Source organism: Muntiacus reevesi, unplaced genomic scaffold (assembly GCF_963930625.1).
Source record: "Muntiacus reevesi unplaced genomic scaffold, mMunRee1.1 SCAFFOLD_33, whole genome shotgun sequence".
Taxonomy (NCBI): Eukaryota; Metazoa; Chordata; class Mammalia; order Artiodactyla; family Cervidae; genus Muntiacus; species Muntiacus reevesi.
In genome coordinates, this window is record NW_027078014.1 from 2,315,014 (window position 1) to 2,339,519 (window position 24,506).

Genomic DNA, 24,506 nt, shown 5'->3' on the forward strand with positions numbered 1-24,506 from the left:
ACTTTTTAAGACAGCCAGATGGATCTGAGTCGCAAGCTTTTGAGTGCTCTGCCGGAGAGTTCTGACGATGCAAGGAAGGATTATAATGAATAGTAAAACTAGTGCTGCTACAGCTGCATAACTGAAAATAGTTGATAGGATATTTTTTTCAGTAATAAAGTTAGAAAAGTTATGAAAAATATCGTTAGCAGCTCCTGTAGTAATAAAGTCCAGGCGGGAATGTTCTAATGTTTTTATCTGACCGTGAAGCTCTCCAAGATCTAAAGTAATGCTGGAGTTATTCCATATACCCGAAATATGATTTTTAATCTTTTCTCCATTGTAATCCATATCATTTACTTTTGGGGGGCATTACACAGATCTACCGATAATCAGCGTGACAGGATAACGCTAACTTTACCCTTAAAGCCTGTAACTCAGTTCCAATATGCATGACTGCTTCTTCCAGGGCATCTATTTTTACTTCTAATTTCCTATCTATAATCTCTTGCATAGCTAGAGTTAAGGAAACATTTTTTGAAATATCATTGACATATTGAGTGGTATGTACTTGTTGAGTCAAGGATATCGCTGCCACAGTGACAGAGGTAATTGCTGTTATCAAAGCTGAAATCCCTAGAATAAGTAGTCCTACAAACCATTGGGAACACATTAAATCTTGTAGGTGTTGCAGAACGGCTAAACCACAATTGTCATACCAATAGGCGTTCACTCTGACAGGCACCATAAGATAAGGTGGACGTTGCAGTACCACAAAAGAACAAATATTACATTGAGGGGTTAAACAGGATGAAAGCATGCATTGTTCACAGTAGACTATATTTGGTCCACCTGAATGATTCATTTGTATATGAAGTCTTTTTGAATCATTAGTAAACAAAAAAACCTAAGGGGAGGGTAAACAAGCCAGCACAGAATAGGTGGAATTGTTTTCTGGTCGAGTTAAAGTAACAATGGAGGTGGCAGCAAGGGCTCTCCAAATTTCTGGCTGTCAAAAAGTTTTACCCTTAGTTGTATAGGACAACATGGGGGGAACAAATTGATTATAATGCCATCTGCTGGGCACCAATGGCCAAGGGAGGGAATCATTATTTTAATTGCTAAGCCTACTGACAGCTCCTAGATTCTGACTTGGATTTGGATTGCTCCAGTCTTGTACCGAATAGTTTCCACCTCCCGGTATTCTATAATCTATGTTTGAATTATAAGTACAAGATTTCCATACTGGGTATCCCAGGCGGTTGTCTATAGTTTTCCATATGACATCTGACGGAGCAACATCAATACAATTTGGATATTTTGGTGGAGCATTAAGGAACAAAGATTTATAGGGGTCAAGGACCCCAGGCATATGAGCCTGTAATATCCAAACCAGCCGATCTCCTGTATTGTCTGAAAATTTTGATGCTGGAGAATCTGTCAGAATTGTTTTGGAGGCTCCAACACGTCCCTCCTTAGAGGGAGTGATGAGATCACTTGTATGACTATGGGGGAAGTTAAAGCAAAGGGGAAGGTCATCTGTTAATCCCCTAAAAGTATAGTTAAAATTGATGGGATAATGATCTTTATCATAAGAACTATAGGATCCTCCCAAGAGATGAGGCTGGTCTGTGTTGACCCGTATAGGGTCGCTGTTCCAAGTAACTACTTGGAAGGTCAGGGGACCAGGGAAATATGCCCAGTATTTTTCTGAAGTAGAGGAGGTAGCACTTGCCTGACAAGACAGTAAAGCAAGCATAGCAATAAAAACCCTTTCGGGAGAGGCTGAAGATCCCTGCAGGGAAGCTATTCCCTGTGCTTGATGACAGAGTGACTTAATTTGTCCCCATGTGGGTATGGAGGCTTGTTGAGTTGTCCGCGCAGGACGTCCTGGTGGTCTTCTGCGACGTGAAGGAGTAGGAGGTTGGGCGCCATCTTTCATGCAAAGCCATGACATCTGTTTAGTGGGTGGATCCGCCGTTGGTTCCTCCGGGATCTCTGTTGCCGGTCATTTCCAAGTCTGCTGGACTTCCCGGGTGAGTGACCGAGGCGAGGGCAGAGGAGTGCTCTTCCTCTTTTGTGGCTGAGGCTGCGAGGGAACCGGAGGTCTGGGGGACTTCGACATGGCAAATCAGTCTGTCTGGGATCTAAATTGGCGAGTCAGCACCCTGTGGGAAAATACAAGCATACCCTCGCCCACTGGTTAGCAAGGGATCAGGTCCCTTCCATAGTCCGGAAAGGAGGTCTTTCCACTTTACTAAAGGTTTCATATCTTTTTGTTCTGGGTTCCAGTGACGGAACATAGCTGTTAAACCGGCTTGATCAGCGTTAAGGTTATTGAGCACAAAGAGGGCGTGCTGCAAAACGTGGTGTGGAGAACTGTATTTGAACTGCCCTTCTTGTAATTTAGAAATTTGTGTTTTAAGTGTCTGATGTGCCCTTTCTACAATTGCTTGTCCCTGGGGATTGTAAGGAATTCCTGTAGAGTGGGATATACCGAATTGGGCACAGAAATTTTTAAAGGACTTAGATGTATAAACTGGAGCATTGTCTGTCTTAATTGATTTTGGCATTCCTAAATAGGAAAAACAGGCAAAAAGATGTTGAACTACATCTTTATAGGCTTCTCCCATTCTGGCAGTAGCCACAATGACATGGGAGAAGGTATCTACAGTAACATACACAAAGGATAGTTTTCCAAAAGAAGGAACATGTGTTACATCCATCTGCCAAAGCACATTAGGTAGTAAGCCACGGGGATTTACCCCAAAAAGCAAAGCGGGAACTGAAGTAGGGCAAAGTTGACATGTTCTAACAATCTCGAGTGCAGATTCCCTAGGAATGTGGAACTGGTATTGAAGGGCAGTTGCATTTTGATGATGCATAGCATGTGAGGCTTTAGCATCTTCAAAATCACTGGCCACTATGGTTCGGGTTAGCAAATCTGCCTCTTGGTTAAACGTATGGAGGGGTCCAGGTAAATTAGAATGAGCTCTTATATGTCCAACATAGAATTGTTTTGACCTTTTCCAAATTTGCTGTTGAAGGGTAGATAACAATATAAAAATTGTGGTTTTATTTTCCGGTAAAACAGCCGTTTCAATTTGAGGGAACAACCTAACTACATACTGTGAGTCAGAAAATAAATTAAAAGCCTGGTCTAAAAACTCTTTGAACGCCTCTATCACGGCTGTTAATTCTGCTTTCTGGGCTGATGTTTCCCCAGTATTTAAAACCCTTTTTGAAGTCTGGGTGACAATAGCAGCCTTTCCATTAGAAGACCCATCTGTAAACACCAACATTGCCCCCTCGATAGGGGAAACTTGACACCTTTCTTGAAATATCACCGGATGTCGTGAGAGGAAATTTAATAAAGGACTAGCAAGTAAATGGTGTAAAATCTGTCCTGGATAATTACCAATGACAATCGGCCAGTCTTCATTTAATGATAGAAGGGCATTTAGTTGCTCTTTATTATAAGGCACTATGATTTCAGATGGTTCTTTTCCAAACATTTCAATGCTTCTATGTCTCCCTTTAATTATTAAAGTAGCCACTAGTCCTGGATAACAGGCCACAACCTTTTTGGCCGTGACAGGTAAATGCAACCATTCTAGGGGACCCTCTTGCCAAAGCACCCCTGTAGGGGCCACAGCTGTGGGCAACACTATAAATTGCCATGCCATACTATAATCAAGTCTCTTAATATAATTTTTATCTAAAGCTTCTTCTACCTTCATTAAGGCTTCCCTGGCTGCAGGTGTCAGCATTCTAGCAGAGGTGGGGTCTGGATCCCCTTGAAGAATGTCAAAGAAAGGCTTAAGATCAGAAGTAGTCAACTTTAAAAAGGGCCGAATCCAATTTATATCCCCTAACAACTTTTGATAATCATCTAAAGTAACCAAATTATCTTTTCTAAGCTGCAAAGGTACATGAGTAACTGTTTCATTATTTAGGATTCTTCTCACATATGTTATAGGCATATTCACTTGGATTTTTTCAGGGGCCACCTTTAGGCCCCAGCGATTCAAAGTCTCTTGCAATTTAATCAAAACTTACTGTAAATAAACCCTATCCGGGTGTGCTAGCAATATATCATCCATATAGTGGACTAGATAGACATCCCGATGTTTCTCCCTGATACCTTGTAGGGCAGCGTCCACAAACTTTTGACACAATGTGGGACTATTTTTCATACCCTGGGGAAGAACCTTCCATTGAAATCTCTGATGAGGTTGTCTAAAATTTTCTGAGGGAAGACTAAAGGCAAATCTCTTTTTATCTTGAGGGTCTAAGGGAATAGTAAAGAAGCAATCTTGAAGATCAATCACTATAACATTGTAGCCTTGGGGAACAGCCACAGGGGAGGGAAGGCCAGGCTGTAAGGCTCCCATATCTTACATAGTGGCATTTATTGCTCTTAGATCTTGCAAGAGTCTCCATTTCCCCGATTTTTTTTTTATTACAAAAACTGGCATGTTCCATGGACTATTTGAAGACTCTATATGTCCAGCCTTTAATTGTTCTCTCACTAACTGTCGTGCTGCTGAAAGTTTTTCTGAATTTAAGGGCCATTGTTCCACCCACACCGGATCAGGAGATTTCCAGACTATGGGGTCAGCAGCGAGAACAATGGCCTCTCTTATAAATTTGGATATCTTAAGCCTTGTCTCTCTCTTCTTATTTTTGGGACAACTGGCTCAATTTGTCTCTCTTGATCTTTACTCAGACCCATAAAAGGATTATAACTTATCTGCGACATCTGTGCAGCCACCTCTTCATCTGGGCAATACAGCAAAACTCCCATCTGAGCAAAAATCTCTCTCCCAATGAAGGAATTACATAAGGTTGAAAATGTCCCTGGCAGTCTTTACCTACATACCAAAGTAAAATTTGTGAGCTCTTTGTCACTGAAGGTGCTCTACCAATGCCAACCAACTCATTAGCTGTGGTTTGAGTTGGCCAAGCACTGGGCCAGTCACTGCCCGCAATACAGGAAACGTCTGCTCCCGTGTCTAGCAGGCCAGTCACCTTTTTACCATTAACTAGAATTGTCTTCATAGGTCTTTTTTGAGTAACTTGTGTAACCCAAAAGGCATAATCACTTGAATCAGACCCCCTGTCCCAACACTTGGCAGCTGAAGCTGCTTTTCTTGTGTCAGCATGACAAGGTAGCATCAGCAACTGAGCTATTTTCTGTCCTTTATAGATTTGAATAGTCTTAGTGGGGGGAGACACCATTATTTGAATTTCACCAGTATAGTCTGAGTCTATGACTTCTGGAATCACTGTGATCCCATGTAAGGATGTGGGGCTCCTGCCTATTAATAGTCCCATCGTTTCTCTAGGCAAAGGGCCATGAGCACCAGTGGGAACTTTCACAGCGGTGGAGTCAGGTGTTAGTATTGTTGTGACGGTGGAACAGAGGTCCAGTCCTGCACTGCTTGGGGTTGCTCTGATGAGTTCTGTGACGGGACGAAGGGTATGAATGGGTTTAATGTCGTTGCCCCAATATTCAAGCTTGAAAAGGTTTAGAAGTGTAAGCAGGGGCGTTGTCAGTTTTAAGACATTAAGATAGCACAAGTCTAACAGTGAGGGGTTATTTTTGGTAGAAGCAGAATGAGCTTTTATATGTACCATAATCTTAAATAACACTTATTTATTGAAAGATTCATTCTAAGAAAACTTTTTTCTCTTAACATAGAGAGTAGACTAAATTCCAGTCTGTTACCAATTTACTGGATAGCAAACAAACAAATTGTTTTAGTTAATCTTAGAAAAGTCTTTTTATAAATCTTGAAGAACTAGCAGTATTTTTTTAAAAGGCATGAGAGTGAAACCATACAAGGCATGTTTAAAATCTAATTAAATTGTAGCCTGGTCATTGCTGTGACTTCTAACACTTTAACGTGATAGCTAAAATTATAACTGACAATATTTTACCAGGACATATCAGATTTTCATGAATTTCACATAATTTCTAGGATATCTATATAAGTAACATCAACCATACAATATAACCTGAAGATTTATCACTCCTCCAACAGTAATTCCCATGCAATTTAACAGGTCAAATGAACTCAGGTAGTTTAATAGCTCTTTGGGATGTCTCAGGGGCCCTCTGAAGCATCCCAAAGTCAGCTAGAAGTCAAGTTATTTAGGCAGTTTTGTCAATAAATATCAAAAGGGTTTATAGTACTCTGTCAGGTAGAATCATATAGATCACTGTGAAATAATATATTTACTTAGCCAAAGTAAAAAAGATTTTAAAGGTAAACATAGAACAGACCACTTTAGAGGTAAAGAAACTTAAAATCCATTATCAAAGGCAGTTCAACGTCTCAAGAAAACTTGTATTTATGCACAAAACTCTTCCCTTGGAGTGTACTTTCCATCAAGCCTTCTTAACACTTTTTGTACCCATTACTTTGTTCTCCCATCCTGAAACAGCCACCTGTAAGTCAGACTTACTTTCTTTTCCCTTCATAAAATGTAACTTTATTTTTTATACCTTTTTTTACTGAACACACACATCCTACTTTCTTTAAGCAACCAAGAATTTACCTTTATATTAGCACTCTATAGATTGGTGAACATAAATACCAATGATAATTTCTAAAAAATTTCTAATGAACATCTCAGGATGGCATCAAACATTATTTATTAATAGTCTAAAATCTTTAGTTTCTCTGTAAGTTAGTATTCAGTAATGAATGTTTCAGAATCTTATTTTATTTGGAAATGACCAAGCTATTTAATAAACTTCTGCTATTAGTTTAGCACAACTTTAGAAATTTAGGTTACCAAAACCTAGAGAAACTGTTTTAGACAGATATTTTTAATCTTAATAAAGTTTAAAAGCTCATATCTCACTTACCTTCTTTTTTTTTAAGTTTCTTACTTGAGGTACTTTCCTTGCTGACAAACTTGTAACAGATATTACAGTATAACAACATTTAACTTATAATAAACCTAGGCATAATGAAAATATTTTACTAGATGTTAATTACTCTAAGACATGTCTATATTAGATAGGTCAACAAACAAACATTAATATCAGGTATTTAATATTGAATATTTTTTAGTTTACCTGAACCTGGAATTTATTGTTTAATTTAGAATTATTTGATTTGTAAGCACTTACCTTTTTTTTTTAAGCCAATTAAATAGAGCTCTTTTACAAATTAACCTAAAAAATACTACCCAAAGACAAAGATATACCAAGACATATTTAGACAGACACAGTGCGAGATCTAGCTTCATATTTTAAGTTTGGTGATGAATTAGATATTATAATATAAAATTTACTAGTTTATAAAAAAGTTGAAATAAATAAAAATTTTTAAAGGCTTTTCCCCTTTTTCTCTCAGTCTCAGGAGTTAGAGATGGTCTAGATAAGTGTTCCCTGGTCTCAAGGCACAGGGAAAGAAAATCAAGTTCTAACAAAAAGCAAAATAGCCATCATAAATCACAACACAGAACACAGAGTTAAAACACACACATATAAACCTGGCAGTCCTCATCAGACACTCCCTTAAATACAAGAATACAGTCTCTCAGAAAACCTTCTAGATAGACACAGAACTTCAGATGTCTTCAAAGATTTTAAGGAGGAAAGGAAAAGGAGAAGGAGGAGGAGGCGGGAAAGGGGGAGGGGAAAAAAGGGTGGCCTTACAGACGTCTCCTGCCACCTGCAGGTACCCAGGCATCCAGAGAAGGGAGGACTGGAACTCGGCCCTACCGGAATTCGAGTTCTCTGCCAAGAGGAGGTGATCAGTCTCCAATCCTCAGCTCAAGCTGAGGCCCTTCGACCAAATTACTGGGGGATTAGAAAAACGGGAGGGATAGGAAGGGCTAAGGAGAGGACAGAGAGAGGGAAGGGGAAAGAGGTCAATAAAGTCTCTTGTTCCTTACTAGTCAGGGCACTCTGGCCAGTTGTCTGTGTCAGGAGGAGACCAGGGACAAAAGGGTCCCAGTTGCGGCTGCTGGGTCTGGTCCATTGGCAGGCAAGCTGGCCTCTGAGTACCCTGAGTGGTCAGGATGTCAGTCTCAGGGAAGAAGAGTTCCCACCAGTTGCAGGAAGGGGACCCCTTCTAGGGCCCGTAACTGAGCTCTTATAAATGAATTGTCGGAGGAGACACATGTGCTGAGAAAGCAAGAGATCTCATTGGAAAGAGCACCGGGGTGGAGGGCAGGAGGGTAAGGGAACCCAGGAGAACTGCTGTCTTCTGGAAAACAAGGACATTGCTCTTGGACAAAGGGGGAAAAGGACTGAACACTGGTCTTTTTAACTTTAATTCCTCTGTAGTTAAGAAGTTGCATTATGATTCCAATAAAAAGTTGTCTTTCTTTTAACTCACTGTTACCCATTTTTGTTGCTAATTAGAAGAAGAAAAAAAGAGAAAAAAGGAAGAGGCTTAATTTAGAGAAGAAGGAAACTGAAAGGTACCCACTTTTCTTACCCTACCTTTCTTATGTAGGGGGGCCTGTAGCGCCCTAGTAGGGTTTTAAAGAAGAAACCTAAAGCCTACCCACTTTCCTCACCCTACCTATCTTATGCAGGGGGCCCTGCAGCACCCTAGTGGGGTCCTAGCCGTCCTGAAAACTGAACAATGGGGGGGGGGCTTACCTTCGGGTTCCCTGTTCGTGGTGCCACTTGCCGGGATCCAGCCTCGACATGATCCAGTGGGTACCCTCAGGATGAACGGCGTCGGCGAGAGAGAGAGAGAGACGTGAGACTAGCCTTGATAGGCCCAAGTCTGTGTTTTACTTTCTGACAACCGGTTTTATACCCTTTCACAGAATGTTTTTAAGGTACAAGATGTTTACTCATGATTTCACAGGATTAGCATTACATCATTTTGAATTTTAGGAAAAGCAGGAATTTTTTGCTTTCTAATGCTATAGTAATTTTTAGCACATGATCTTCTGGCCTTGAGGCTATTAACATTTTATGCAGGTCAAGTGATTGTAAACCTATTTTCCGTTTTTATGGTGACCTTAACTGAAAGGTAACAGGGTCATAGGGAAACAGTACAGAGTAGAATTATATTCTTGTTAATACAAAAATTAATCTTACTGCAAAAGTTGTCAGTTGCGTTTATCTAAGAAGTTTACCCCATACAGACTCTGCGGCTTCAGTGAGGCAGCTTCTGCCTAGTATTCCTGGCTAACAATTAACAACCGTCTCATTGTTACCACACTAGGGCTAAGTTCTTATTTGTCTAGATCTTTAACTATATTAACAATGGTTTTTATAACACAACCTTAGCACATTAAAGGCAAAAATACAGCAAGCAAAACACAGCAAGCAAATCACAACCCAATAACCACCTATAGAATAATTTTCTTATGTTTTCTAATAGGACTCCTTTACCCCTTAAAAGGGCTCTATGTCTATTAGGGCTTTTATAGAATCAGGTTCTTCATGCTATTTTATGATTAGGATATTATAAGCAATCATGCATATTAGTACCAAGCGCATAAATGCATTTGGCTAACAAAACTACCAGCAGAGGTGTTTGAATTAAAACACTCCTTTCACCCTGAATAATCTCATAAAAAACTACCACCTGGGAAACTTATTGATTAAAGTTCTAAATTGATTCTTATTTGGGAAGAGATCGGGGAAGGCCTTCCTGTCTGTGTCAGAGAAATTAGGGAGTAGTCCATTGAGGCAGGCATCAGAAAGACAGATATCATCTTTAAGGTTAGAGCCGGGGGTAGCTTTTCAAAATTCCTGAAAACCTGATCTGCCTTGCCTGTCAGGCTTTCTCCTCGTGACCTTGTCATGGGTGGGATCTTGTGAACTAGCCTTTTCGAAAACCCCTGAAAACCTGATTCGTCTTGCCCGTCAGGTTTTCTCCCTCATGGCCTTGTTAGGGGTAGGGTTTCGTGAGCTGACTTTTTCGAAACCCCTGAAAACCTGATTCGCCTTGCCTGTCAGGATTTCTCCCCTATGGCCTTTTTAGGGGTAGGGTCTCATGTGTTGGCTCCCGGCAACAGGCGGTGCTGCTGGGCTTGCCCAGGAGCTGCCTGACAGACTCTGGCTCACCCGAGCTCTCTGACGGTGCAGGGGGCAGGAACAGACGTGTGCATGTGGTTCTGCCTTGGCCTGGGAGTGTGGAGCCCCTCGCTGGCCCCCAGGCTCAGGGGCAAGGACCCTGAGAGAGGACCACCCTGAGGCGTTTTTTCTTAATAGAAAAATACTGCAAAAATTGTTTAAAGTATCTAGAAATATAGGCAGGGCCAGTGTCTGTTTTAACAGAACTAGGAGTTTATGGTGGAGGTTTCTGTATCTAGGAATACAAAAACTCAATATTTAGAATCAGAGACTATATTAATGGGGTAAGGATATAGGCAAATAACTTGAATAAGAGCATATAATTTATTTCATTGAGCAGAATGAAATTTAGTGTAAAAGACTTGTATTTTTCAACAGACCAGAAAGAAGCTTCGGCGTTTTTTAGTCCCATTTATATAAAAATCCTCAGCTTGTGGTATAGGCTGTGAGTTGATAATGCGAGAAATAATAAATCTAGTGTTTTTGAAGAAATTTCACAGCTTACCAGAAGGATAATGATATGAAATTTTTCTACAGTATTTTAGAAAAGTTATTTGGAAACCAGTATATGTTGGTAATGTGTTCTCAAATCGAGACTTATTCGTAATAAGGTTTTATTAAAGTATAAAGGAGATAGAGAAAGCCTCTGACATAGGCATCAGAAGGGGGCGGAAAGAGTGTCCCCATGCTAGTCTTTGGCCAGATGTCATATAACTACCAGCAGTCTGTTAATTAGAGAAAGGAAATGTCTCAAAACTGAAGAGAATAGCACCAGGCCCCTCACCTACAACATGTACTCTGCGAAAACCTAAGCACTGGGTGAGTTGTCTCTGGCCACAAAATGATTGACATGAATCTTGAAGAAAGGCAGGTTTTCTAGCAAATACACTTTCATTCACATAACTTAAGAGAACATTTGCATGAGTAAACATACCAGTTTGTCAAGTCTGAATATGAGTCTTAGGCAGAACCAACTTGAAGACAGAGTCTGGGGTAAATGTATAGCACATTAACACAGTATTTTAAGAGAAACCTCTTTGCAAATTCATAGAGAGAAGAAGAAAAATTATACATACATACATACATATATATATATATATATATATATATATATACACTTACTACAACTGACTTCCAGTTAGCTGTGGTAGAACAGGAAAAAGAATATCCAACTCTGTATTCTTAACATTATGAAAATATTATTCGTTTTATTGTTTACAGTCATCCAATTCTAACTTTCTGAAGTAAGCATTCAGAAAAATCAAAAAACTGTCTAACTACTAGGCGGTCTCCCATCCAAGTACTAACCAGGCCCGAACCTGCTCAGCTTCCCAGATCAGAGGAGACAGGGCACGTTCAGGGTGGTATGTCCTTAGAGCGAGGCAGCTGCCAGGCGCCCTAAGAGCCCTGCATTGCACCTCCCTTTTTGTTCTGACCTGCTGGTCGGGCCTTGAACCGCAGCTCTCCACGGGGGGCGCGCGCTGCACTTGAGCCAGCCGCACAACCCGTGACTGGACTCCGGCCGGCCAGGCCCTGCAGCTCGGAGAGCAGCCGACGCCGCCCCAGCCCCGCACACCGCCACCCCCAGCCAGCACCCGCCTGGCCCGGCCTGGGGCGCTTCTGGGAACCTGAGCGGCCTTGCGAGCCTGCGGGAGCTGGGTGGGGCAGCGAGCGGCGCCGCACCGCTCCCCCCCCACCGCCCCCCACCATCCCGTTTGCTACTCAGGGTTCACGTGGCTCCGGAGGTGTGTCGCTTTGGCCCGGGGCCGCGGTCCTCGGAGCCTACTGCGGGACACCTTTTCGGGATGGGTAGAAGCATTTTCCACTACAGACAAAAGAGCCCACACAGTGGCCCAAATCCTCCTCACAGAAATTATCCCCAGGTTTGGCCTGCCTTCATCCCTACAGTCTGATAATGGCCCAGAATTTACATCCAAGGGCACCCAACAACTTCCTCAATTCTTACAGACACCCTGGAAATTTCACATTCCATACCCTCCCCGGTCCTCAGGAAAGGTAGAAAGGATGAGTAGAACAATCAAAAAAACCCTTACCAAACTAACCCTCGAGGTACATCTGAATTGGAGTAAACTTTTACCAATTGTTTTCCTCAGAATACAGGCTTTGCCCAGAAAGCCCCTGGGGCTGAGCCCCTTTGAGGTGATGTATGGAAGGCCCATGCTCCCTCCTGGACTCCCCCCTGAGCCTCCTCCCATACCAAGCTTCCTACACTCCCCCCTCTGCTGACGCAACTCCGCAATGCCCTCTGGAAATACATCAGTCACAATCTGCCTGCCCCTGACCCCCAAGCCTCCCTGCCCCCTTTACAAATTGGGGACATGGTCTATCTGTCTGATCATCCCCAGGGTGACCTAACCCCACAGTGGCAGGGACCATTCAAAGTCATCCTCCTTGCCCCAACTGCAGCTAAACTCAAAAAGGTCGCCTCCTGGGTACACCTCTCTCGTCTAAAATGGGTCACCTCCAATCCTGCGCTGCCCTCCTTAAATGACACCTATCAGGTCTCCCGCACAGCACCCACCTCCTTAAAATTCACCCAGCGACAACCCCTGCCAACTATCGGAGAGGACACTGAATGACCTGGACTCTCTTCAACCTACAACTGCTCCTGACCCAACTACTACAAGACCTCTGGATCAGCGCCCCAACAGGAACTTCCTTCAAAGACCTGACTGCACTGGTGTCTCAACTGTGGCTCCAGGGAACCTTCTACAACCTGACTCCAGACGAAATTGATTTCTTTACTCTCATTCTCTACATCATTCTACATCCTAATGAGCACTGTTCCTCCTCAGATTCAAATCACCACCAACTTGGGGCCTTCTGCCCCTCACCCTGACTGACCTCTCCCTGTCTCTCTAACTATAGCTGCACTCCTAATCTTAATCCTTGCTGTAGGCCTAGTAACTGTCTCCCCTCAGGACTGGCCACCTATTCTTCATCTTTCCGTGGGTATCACCTACATTGCTAGCTGGGTTCTACTCCTAGGGTGCTATTTCCTCTGTACTGTCTAACTAACAGCCCCATGACTCCCCTGCTCCTTATCCTTGCTGCACTCCCCAGCCTCCTGGCTACTCCCTGCCCCTGCTCAGACATTTATTCCTACCTACATTCCTCATGTTACAATACAGCTCCAAAACCATGCACCATGACATGAACCTCAGGGGCGGGAAGTCCAAATCCCTACTCACTGTCAAAGTACAAAAGAGAGGGAGTTTCATGAGTACCTGCCATAAGCCAAATGGAAGAAACATATGTTTCTATCCCATTACCCACTGGGGGTACTCAGACGGGGGTGGGGTACTAGATCAAAATCGGGAAAAGAAACAAGAACAAGTTACAAAGAACATAATTTCCCGGTTACAGTTGACCCCTGAGCCTTACAAACACCTAGACCTCCTTTCCCAATTACGGCCTCTCCTAAAACCTACCTCTGGCAACCAACACCTTCCCCGCCTTCTCAACTCTTCCTTTCAATTCTTCCAGTACACACCACACACATCCCAGTGTTGGATATGCATGTCACTGTCTCCCTCACCACACAGAGCCATTCCCTTACCCTCAACCTGGCTGTCACAGGGCAACTGTACTTCCCCTTCCCAACAGAAAACTACACAACTCATTGGGCCAGTCTCTGACAATGTCCTTACTCTCAGCCTCTTCAAACCTAACCTGTATTGACTACTCTAGTCCCAACTGCACTGGTCTTACAAACTCCACTCCCTCCTTCTGTTCCACTTGGGTTCTCTGGAACAGCACAAATAATTGCACCAATCCAGGAATCTTCATTCTCTGTGGGACCTATGCATATTCATGCCTCCCCTTAGACCCCCCTGGACCCTGCATCTTGGTCTTCCTGACCCCAGGCCTAACATTCCTCGAAGAGGGAGAGCTAGAACAAAGAGTTTACCCCCCAAGGGGAACTTTCCCACAGAAAAAGATGAGCTGTCATCGCCCCCCCCCCTCCTGGTTGGGACTGGCATAGATAGCAGCAGCCCTAAGGCACCGGGATGGGAGGCATCTCGACCTCTGCCCATTTCTATTACAAGCTGTCCCAAGAACTTAATGAAGACATGGAGCAGGTAGTAGAGTCCTTCGTTTCAATCCCAAAACAAATTAACTCATTGGCTTCTGTGGCCCTACAAAATAGGCGAGCCCTGGACCTTCTCACTGCAGAAAAGGGAGGGACCTGCCTTTTCCTAGGAGAGGACTGCTGCTATTTTGCTAATGAAACGGGGATAGTCCAGGGTCGAGTCAGAGAACTTAGAGACAGAATTGAATGCCGCAGAAAGAGTTAGAAAACCTTTACATTCCCCAAAACCTGTTCCCACAGATCCTCCCTTGGCTGCTCCCTTTCTGGGGCCATTAGTATTTATCATTCTATTCCTCTTATCTGGACCCTGTCTCTTTAATCTCTTTCAAAGGTTTCTCCAAGAACGGATTCGGGCCATCTCTTGAGATCAGGTCAAGACTGTTTTCTTCTTCTCGAGAGCCTCACCTCAAGCTCAGAAAAAAGGAGACTGTGGGCCCTAGGACGATCCTCCATTCCAGACCCAAAACCGTCGCACCATCCGGCAGGAAGTAGCCAGAGAGATAAGGCGCCCTTCTCCCCCCCCCCCTTTTTTTTTTTTATGATTTCAGGGTCTGGAATGAAGGAGTCTTTTCGGCCTAGAAAAGAGAGCACCAGTCTCAAAGGCCCCTTGCTGAATCATCTAACTTTGGAGAAAACAAAGCATAATTTTAGTTCCATCCTGATGCTCCAGGCCAGTTGCATCTATCTGGGACTTATCACCCCCTGTCCGGAAACCTACCACCCCCTACACCCGCCCAGAAGACTTATCACCCTCTGCCCAACTATAGAGTGTCATCTCAACAAAAGAATACTTAAAATATCCCGCCTGATTGACGTTTCCCTTATTGCTTCCACAAACCTCCCTATAAGTATGAAGCCTCCCTGATCCCTCTCGGTGCTCAGCCTTGTCGTTAGGCCGACTGTCGCCCCTCCTTGCCTGAACAAAGGCAACCTACTTCTGTTGAGGTCGGCTCTCCTTTTCTGCCTGGCCGGAACTATGCCTTACAGATGTCACTGAGGGTGGTGCTTTCTGGAGATCTTTAGCGCAGCCATGGCCTGTATTGGAACGTCTTCCTCTTGGAGCTTTTGTTGTTTCCATTTTGAATGTCGGGGGCCCCCTTGGGTCGAATTTTCCGAGGAAAAAGTTTGTTGGATCCACCTGGGGAAATACAAGCATATCCTTTTCCCTGTAAGATTAGTTTCCCAGATTTCCATTGTTTCATTAACCCGTCTTGGTACCAAATGGGCAGGGGAAGAGACGTGTCCTTCAGTTCCTCGAAATGCCTTTCTGCCCTGGTTAAAATATTTCCCTGTGGCAGGTTTAAAAACTTTAAAACGAATAAAGCTGTATTAACAATAGTGATGGGTTGAGAAAATATCTTATGTTGGAATCTAGTAAAGTCTGCTCTGGATAAGGAAGACAGCAGTGTTCCTGTGTATTCCCCTTTCTTTAAGTTCTTTTTATTTGTAACTTTAGTGTGTGAGGTGCTCGTTCGACTATGTCTCGTGTCTGTGGATTATAAGGAACACTTATAATATGTTTAATAGAAAAAGATTGTAAAAATTGTTTAAAGTATCTAGAAATATAGGCAGGGCCAGTGTCTGTTTTAATAGAACTAGGAGTTTATGGTGGAGGTTTCTGTATCTAGTAAAACAAAAACTGAATATTTAGCACCAGAGACTCTATTAATCGGGTAAGGATATAAGCAAATAACTTGAATAAGAGCATATAATTTATTTTGTTGAGCAGAATGAAATTTAGTGTAAAAGACTTTGTATTTTTTAAGAGGCCAGAAAGAGAGAAGCTTTGGCATTTTTAGTCCCATAAGAATCACCTGGGCCACTTACTGGATTTCATTTTGTTATCTAGTGCCTAGCACAGTTTCTAGGACAGAGTTGGAAATTAATAAATGTGTACATTCCTGGTATTATAGTCTAAAACTTGCAACACTAATAGTTGCAAACTTAAATGACCCTAATGGTTGTAGAATTTTCTTGCATCTACAAAAGACAGTCCTAGCTGACTGGGCTTAGGAATTTTTCTTCATCTACTTGGGACTTCTTTCCTCCTATCCCTCACTGTCAGATCCCTTGTGCTACCTGACTGCATCTATCCACAGTCTACACACCTAGTTTCTTCTTTGGCTCCAACGCAAAGTCAGAGGCTAGGAGTGAGAAGGTAATCCCCTGTGGCTACATCCCCACAGTAACACCCCCATAGGCCCCATCCTGCTCCTCACCTGAAAGCCCCTGCCATAGCTCCTGGGATGAAATGCCCCGGGTAGCCTTCCTACCTGAAGAAGGAAGAGGAACAAATACTGAGTCTAGATTTCACTTGGAAATTCAGATGATTAATGTGGGTCAGTCCTAGTCTACAGTTCATTGGAACACAGGGACATTTAGAGAAAACATTTGTGGGAGCTTAAAACTGGATTAGTTTTCCTGTTTGTTCATTATTTTTCTCATTATTATGAGTGTTAAAAAAAACCAAAAAAACCACCCAAACTTGAAATTTCACCAATGCTGGATTGTATTGAGGAGGGGAGAACTCACAAGTGCATACTCAATTTCACAGGAACCTGGGGAGCAAGGGAAGAGAATCAAGTGGGCTAGGGCCTGTGGGGAGAAACGTGCAGCTGGGGGCCGGCGGAGACCAAGTACACACAGCCTCCCAAAATGACGGTCTCAAGGGGACAGCACTCATTCTCAGCCGTTCAGGTTCTCTGCGTCTTAAGAAACTCACAACTTTGTCACTTTTAAGATAAATGATGAATGAAAATGGTAAGGGTGGCAGAGATGCAAAGCGGGGCCTGGAATGAAAGGTAACATAAACAGCACAGAAAGCAAGGGCACAGCTACACCAAGATGGAGACTCAGTGCGTGCTTCTTGCTTGTGGCACGACTACAGCTATCCAGGTTCACATGAGATGGCTCAGCATGATGCAACTTACAAATACCACATGTGCAAAATGAACCTAGAAACCAAAGAGAAACCATCACATGAAAAATGGGGGCCACAGAGGCAGGTTCTGTAAGGTTCAGAGTATGTGAGAATACATACTGAGAGTAATCCTTCCAAAATTAATGGAATGCTTTCTAACATAAATTAGAGAATAATGCTTTTTCCATTATTGACGAGTTTCAGAGATACCAAACACACTGCTTATCATGAAAATCCAGTAAAGTACGGATGACCATGAAGATAAATGAGAATCTTAATAATAATTCCTTCCTGTGTCCATCAGAAGTGACTGAGTTCAAAAATAATTACAAAGCTCCACATCATCACATCTCAAAACGATTCAAATTACCCTCCCACCAACTGTCACCCAGAGTCTACCTTGACAATATTGGCAGGAGTGGCCCATTTATTTAATTATTTTCACCCATCTCTGGCTAAGATTTTAAAAACCCAAGTTAGGCTATAAAAGGGTAGCAGTTTCTGTCACTTAGGACATTGTCTTCTCTTGAAACCAGTCACTTGCTACAAGGAAGAAACAGATGGTAATAGAAGTTAGTGACCTTATATCCTAATTCAACAATGACAAAAAATCTTCAGGATTCTTCTATGGCATTAAGAAACATTTTTATCTTACCGAGTTCATTCATTGCATGTCTATGCTCTTCATCAAATGAAAGTTTCATTAGAACACACACAGCAGGACAGATCTGATGTTCAACAGGAGCTGGCACTGAAAAATAAAGTTGACATAAACCATAATGCTTTGTTTTCTCAAAGTAGTGATGTTTATTATACCTAAAAAATACTGAGTTTGCAGATATACTTCTCATGCATGGTAGCTTAGTGAATCAACAAGTATTTGCTGAAGAGATGAATAACTACTATACACATGGAAAGGAAAATACAGGTAAAGGGCTTTCCTTGGTTCTGTAAAAATGTTTACCCCTCACCAGCCTTTCACCAAGTCTGCTGGACTAACTCCCATGTAGGTTTATGCTATAATTCAACTAATAACTTAAAAATTATACTGGTTATTTGAAATAATAAAAACATTTTGGTATAAAACTATTTATTTATAATTTATATTTTCAAAGCTGAAAGGCACATGGCTGTATAGAAATGTATAGAGAAACCTAGTGCAACTCTAGTAGAGAAAGTTTATTATATAGACACCAGATAGTAAATAAAAATTTAAAGGAAAAGTGACTAAGAAAATGTACTTACACATTTAGTGCTATACATAAAGTTTCAAAACTGTTACTTGAAATAAAAATTGAAACACCAAGTCTATTTTTCAGAAGTAATAGTATTTATTCTATTTAACTTGTCTGAGAACAGGTATTAAGAGCACACAATACAAGTCATTACATAATTGTGGACAGCCAAAGAAAACAATCCAGAAAGATAATGTTCTCCCAGTAAAGCAACTTATTAATTCTCCCTAGCCCTAGGACAAACAGAAAGGACATTTCTGCTATATTCTTACTGTTGAAAATATTTTAATTTTAAATAAATTCACCTTTATACCTAACCCTAAGAGAAATCTACTAAATCTTTATAGATCAAGTTCTCATCATCAGTCTTTCTCCTGCTCCCCCAATCAAGATACTGACTCGATAGTCCTTTGCTGTGTGTATGTCTATGTGTGGGTTCTTACCAGGTGAAAGGAGGTCTTCCCTTATATACTTACTGCTTTTGGTTCTTCCTATAGGAATGAAGTAACTTATCTCCTCAAGGGTCCCAACTCCCATGATCCCTGCTCCTGGGGGAGAGGGTTTCTCCCTGAGAAAAGAGCTGGGTGGCTGATCACCCCAGCAGCTGGGGCCCCAAGGCCTGAAGACAGGCAGTGAAGTGGGAAGGACACTGGGCTGAGGGTCAGGGGGTCTGGCCTCTGGCTCTGGATCCCCCACCCACTACCTGTGAAGCCACAGGCAAGTCTTTTGGCCTCTCTGAACCTCAGTCTCTTCATCTGTAAAATGAAGATGATAATATCTTCTCTTCCTACTTCACAAGGCTGTTCTAAGGATCAAATAACAGATATAACACAGCTCTGCATCCACTGAGTAAAGCGATATGCAAATATAAGAGAATGGCTTGGTCACTCACAGCTGAAGGAACTTACGTAAAGTCACTTTCCTGAGCTTAATCTCAAGAGAAGGAGAACATAATCGCTCAAGTTCTTTCTAGATCAACTATGCTATGACTGTTTAAGTCTACTTTGATTTTCTGTTATTTTCTGGTTGTACTGTAGTGCACACAACATTTCCCTTTGCTAACTTTTTTTCCTAGGGAAATAGAGAAATTAAGCTTTAAACTATGTGAGCGGTGCAGGTGGCTAATATGAATTTCCCACTCTGATTCATAAAGACACCGTCCTAATTAAAAAACTTTTCATTTCAAAAACTTTTACATTTGCTTTGTCACATGCACCATATGGAACATACTTGGATTTTTGTCCTGGTCCATGCCTTGTTCATGGGCTTCTTGCCACTCCCAACAGGTTTCACAGTAAGCTCGTATCTGTTCCAAAAGATGAAGGACTCGGATTTCACGCCTGCCTCTCTTGTCATCAGGCTGTGAGTGAATGATGTTGTGGAGTGCTGCACTGGCCCTGGCCAGAGCCTCTTTACCGCCCCAGGAATTGCTCAACAACACAGAGTCTTTGTCATTGCCATGTAAAAGCTGGATGAGGAGAGGAAGACATCCAGACTGTCGCATGGATATACAGCTGTCTTGGGAGCTAGACATAGCTAGCAAAGTTCATGACATATCATCCTTATCATGAGTACCAAGCATTGACAACAATGAATACACCATTTCCACCTGTGGGCCAAATGAGTTTAGAAACAAAATTATGACTTTAATAGCCAGAAGCCAACACCAATGAAGTGATGAATGGGATATTAGCTGTAACTCAAACAAAAACAGAAACAAAAACAAAAATCTCTTTCCAGGATGAAGTAATGAGCGTTATTTCAAAATCCATATTGCTATAATCATTATCACCATCTTCTTTATGAGTAAATATTAGTAGTGGTAGTATATAGTCATAAGGAGACAGTAGGTTCTTGCATACCTAAACTGCTATTATCTGGATCAGTGGGTGAAAATCTGTTATCATAATGAAAGACAATCAACTGATTTTTCTCTTTCTCACATCTCCCCCACCCACCACACACACACACACCTACCAACACATACAGAGCAAGAAATGTGGTTTATCTAAAATTCTTTACACAATTAAAAATTTTACTTTTTAAAATCTACAACCATAATCAGTAAAGAGAAAATGTTTTTTAGCAATTACTATTTACTAAGTACTGGTTCTAAGCAATTGCTAACCGTCACCAGATTATAATATTGTTAAAATTATGATATCTCCCTTATACATGTAAAAGTATTTTGTCATAAAGGGATCATATAGGGATGATCCCTGATCATATAGAGATACAAAGTCAATATTCTTATTTAATTTTTTTTTAAGCAGCTGGTAAGCATCATTACTCCCTTCCTGTAAATTCCAAGAATTTACTCAGAAGCAGATCAGAAACAGGAAATAGCACCCAGTCATCCTGTCCTGTGATCAACCGCATTTTTTAAAAGCAAGAGCTACTGTGTGAAAGTTGAGGCTATTATAGAAATGCATCATATCTATAAATTAGTGGTTCCAAACCAGGGGCAACTTTAGCCACCTTGAGACTCTTCTGGTAATGTCCTACTATTTGCAAGTGAGCTGTGTGACACAAGCAAGTTACCAGAGTTCTCTGAGGTCCAGCTGTCTCAGCTGCCAAACGGAGTAATTTACCTAATAGGGTTTTCTTTGTGAAGATTAACTAAAGTCACACATGTATACAGGACAGTAGCTGGCATTCAAAAATGTAGTAAGGTCTTAATATTATCATGCAAAAATCACTCCAAAAGGAAATGGTATTCAAGCTGCCAGTTTTCAAGCAATAGTATTCTTATATATTAAAGGTTTTCTTTACAGTAAAAACTACTCATGTTGGACAGACTGGGGTGGAATTCTAATTTAATTACCATCTTTTTGGCTTTAGTATTCTCACTTAAAAGAGGGGCAAGAATAATACATTCAAAGGGTTTTGGAAAAGATCAGAGATAGTTTACGTACAAGTCTTAGCAGTTACTGGCATATTAGTGATCCCAAGTAGTAACTATTGTGAGTTACTAAAAGGATTAAGTTTTATATTAATAATATCACTGCTACTCTAAAATTCATTTCTTATATCGACATTAGTTATGTAATGCTTTTCCTCAGAGCCATTATATTACTAAAGTAAAGAAAGAGTATGTAGAATATGCTATGAAAACAAGGAAGTATTTAGATGTAATGGAAAATATACTGTTTAAAAAATAGTCCCCGTGCTCCAAATGTAGTGCTTCAAAGGAGGCAGACACAGACTGCATGGGCAGGCGCGAGGGCCCTGGGTCAGAAAACGCTCTGTAAAGAAGGAAAGCCCAAGAAGAGCTCTGCAGGCTGGCGAGGACCCTGAGGGTCACTGTGCAGCAGGGTGGGAAGTGGAGGGCTGCACCACTGCAGCCAGGGCAGCCAGGCAGAAAGTCACGGGGAGGGGAGAGCTCAGGGGGGCGAGCCAGCTGTGGGCTGCACCTCAGGATGCTTGCAGAGACCTGGCTGTCATTTCTTTAAGAGACTGCGATGATGGAAACAAAAGAATACTTAAGCCAAAATTAAAAGAAGCATGAAGAATGTTTTAGTAGAGCACTCAGAGTTCTAGCGACAAGACTCTATAATCCGTTACCTTGGTTCCCAGATGACTGGTCAGCCTTCAAGGAGCTTAATGTGTGCTACTAGAGCTCAAAACACTGGCTGTTTCATGATCTATTCGTGTACTTGACCCCTAGAAATTAAGCAAATTATAGACAGTATAATTTAGATTATAGATAAATATAGCTAGCTTCATGCTAAGATACTCCAAATGAACTGTCTTTAGGGTAAATAGCTAAATATACCATTAAAGTGTGAACATTTATAACTGCTCAAAATGAGTATTTTTATCTATAAACTTGAGTAGAATTTTAGAAAGACTGAAGGAGGAAAAAAAAAAACTGTTGTAAAAGACAAAGTACAATGTAGAAGAAACCAAACACTGAAGACATTCTAAGAGTAATATTCTTTCCCAAATCAAAAGGCATGAAACCATATTCAGCTAAATATACACTGGCTGGAAGAAAGCCCCATTGAGTGATGAAATGCTTCCCAAGGCCCACTAGACTTCACACTCCAGGATGTCTGGCTCTAGGTGAGTGACCACACCATCGTGGTCATCTAGGTCATGAAGGTCTTTTTTGTGCACTTCTTCTGTGTATTCTTGCCACCTCTTCTTAGCATCTTCTGCTTGTTATGTCCATACCATTTCTGTCCTTTCTTGGTGCAATGCTAGTCTGTAGGAATGTAAGTGAGTAAGACACCCCCACCCTCGCTGCATATGGAGCCTGGACAGGTTGCTCAACATGTAAACACACAGTGCCGTGACGAGCGCAGGTGTGCAGACAGGAGTGGCGGGCACTCAGCTCGGGATTGTAGAGTAAAGGGCTGTCTGACTGTGAACGACAGAGAGGTGTCTCCTTAAAAAAGAGGAGGGTCAGCCACACAGCAGCTCAGATGAGGCAGAGGCCCTAAGCACAGGTCACAAAGAATGTGTACGTGTGTGTGTGCCTGTGAGAGAGAGAGAGAGAGAGAGAGAAAGACACACACACACAGAGAAACTGACTCACTTGGAGATTAAGAGCTTCTTCTGATTGCAATAAGGAGGATGGAGTTGAGGGACCAAGACTCAAGATAAAGAGAGCAGGTGGGAGACTTTTAAGGAAATTTTGGCAAAGGGCTGCTTTTGATCTACAGGAGGAAATGAATGACTCCTTATGCTGAAGCAAGCATACTGTCTTTAAGGATATCTAAATACTTTGACTGTTTCTGGTAGTGAGGATGTAACACAACCCGTAAGGAGCCTTGTCTTCTAGAATTCACCACCTTGTGAACTACTCCTGTGGTTAAGTGTAGGCCAGATTTTGTGTAAGGCTTTTAGCGAACAGACTGCTATAGATATGATGAGAAGTCACTCTCAAGATAAGTTTACAAAAACTGTGGCTTCCATCCTGGACACCCTCTCTTGTTCTTCTCTGAGGGATTGCCAGATACTACACTATGAACTGCTCTTTGCAGAGGCCTTGGTGGCAAGAAATGATACCACTGGCCGACAGCCTGGACATCTCAGGCCTGCTAACAGTCATATGGTGAGTTTAGAAGCAGATCCTCCCATCATCAAATCTTGAAATGACTGTGGCCCCAGCCAACATGGCGACTGCAGCCTATGAGAGACCCTGAACCAGAGGCACTCAGCTAAGCTGCACCAGGATTCCTGACCTACAAAGACAATAAATGGTTGCTGATTTAAGCTGCTAAATTTGTCAGGCAGCAATAGATAACTAACATATTGTTTGAAACAGAAGAGAAACAAGAGGTTACATTACAAAGCAAGGAAAAACCCATGTCTACGATGAAACATGCTCTGACATTCATTTCAGTGTAGACATCAATCACCTTTAAGCTTCAGACTTAGTATCTTTCTATATAGATTCTTGATTTTGGGACACTCTCCACTCTGCTCTCCCAAACTCTCTAGCTAGAAACCTAGATGGATTTATTATAAGGAGATTCCAAGAGAACATTCCCATACCCATACTACCTATAAGCCAGAACTTGAGTCTTGAGAATCTTTCCTGGGCCTTTTTATTATGATTAAGTCTGCACCAACATCCTTCAGAGGGACCAGAGAAGCAGTAACCTGTAAGAAATGGTTATCATTGTTCGGTCGCTAAGCCAAGTCTGACTCTCTGTGACCCCATGGACTGCAGCATGCCAAGCTGTCCTTCACTATCTCCTGGAGTTTACTCAAACTCATGTCCTTTGAGTTGGTGATGCCATCCAACAATCTCATCCTCCTTTGCCCCCTTCTCCTCTTGCGCTCAATCTTTCCCAGCATCAGGGTCTTTTTCAATGACTTGCCTCTTTGCATCAGGTGGCCAAAGTACTGGAGCTTCCGGATCAGTTCTTCCAATGAATATTCAGGGTTGATTTCATTTACTATTGACTGGTTTGATCTCCCTGTAGTCCATGGGACTCTCAAGAGTCCTCTCCAACACCACAGTTCAAAAGCATCAATTCTTCACTGCTCAGCCTTCTTTACAGTCCAAATCTCTCATCCATATATGACTACTAGAAAAACCATAGCTTTGACTATATGAACCTTTGTCAGCAAAGTGACGCCTCTGCTTTTTAATATGCTGTCTAGGTTGGTCATAGCTTTTCACCCAAGGAGCAAGTGTCTTTTAATTTCATGGCTGCAGTCACCATTCGCAGTGATTCTGGA

The 24,506-nt window shown here is 42.0% G+C and overlaps 2 long non-coding RNA genes across 2 annotated transcripts; both read right to left on the bottom strand.

Moving 5' to 3' along the window:
* Nucleotides 1-800: 800 nt before the first annotated feature.
* Nucleotides 801-8,909, bottom strand: LOC136155392 (uncharacterized). Its single transcript, XR_010660798.1, has 2 exons — nucleotides 8,609-8,909; nucleotides 801-2,147 (listed from the first exon to the last, which is right to left on the bottom strand). It is a non-coding gene; the product is annotated as an uncharacterized lncRNA (long non-coding RNA).
* A 5,852-nt stretch (nucleotides 8,910-14,761) lies between these two features.
* Nucleotides 14,762-18,066, bottom strand: LOC136155398 (uncharacterized). The gene is made up of 3 exons (XR_010660804.1): nucleotides 17,732-18,066; nucleotides 16,376-16,429; nucleotides 14,762-15,294 (listed from the first exon to the last, which is right to left on the bottom strand). It is a non-coding gene; the product is annotated as an uncharacterized lncRNA (long non-coding RNA).
* Between the last annotated feature and the right edge of the window lie 6,440 nt (nucleotides 18,067-24,506).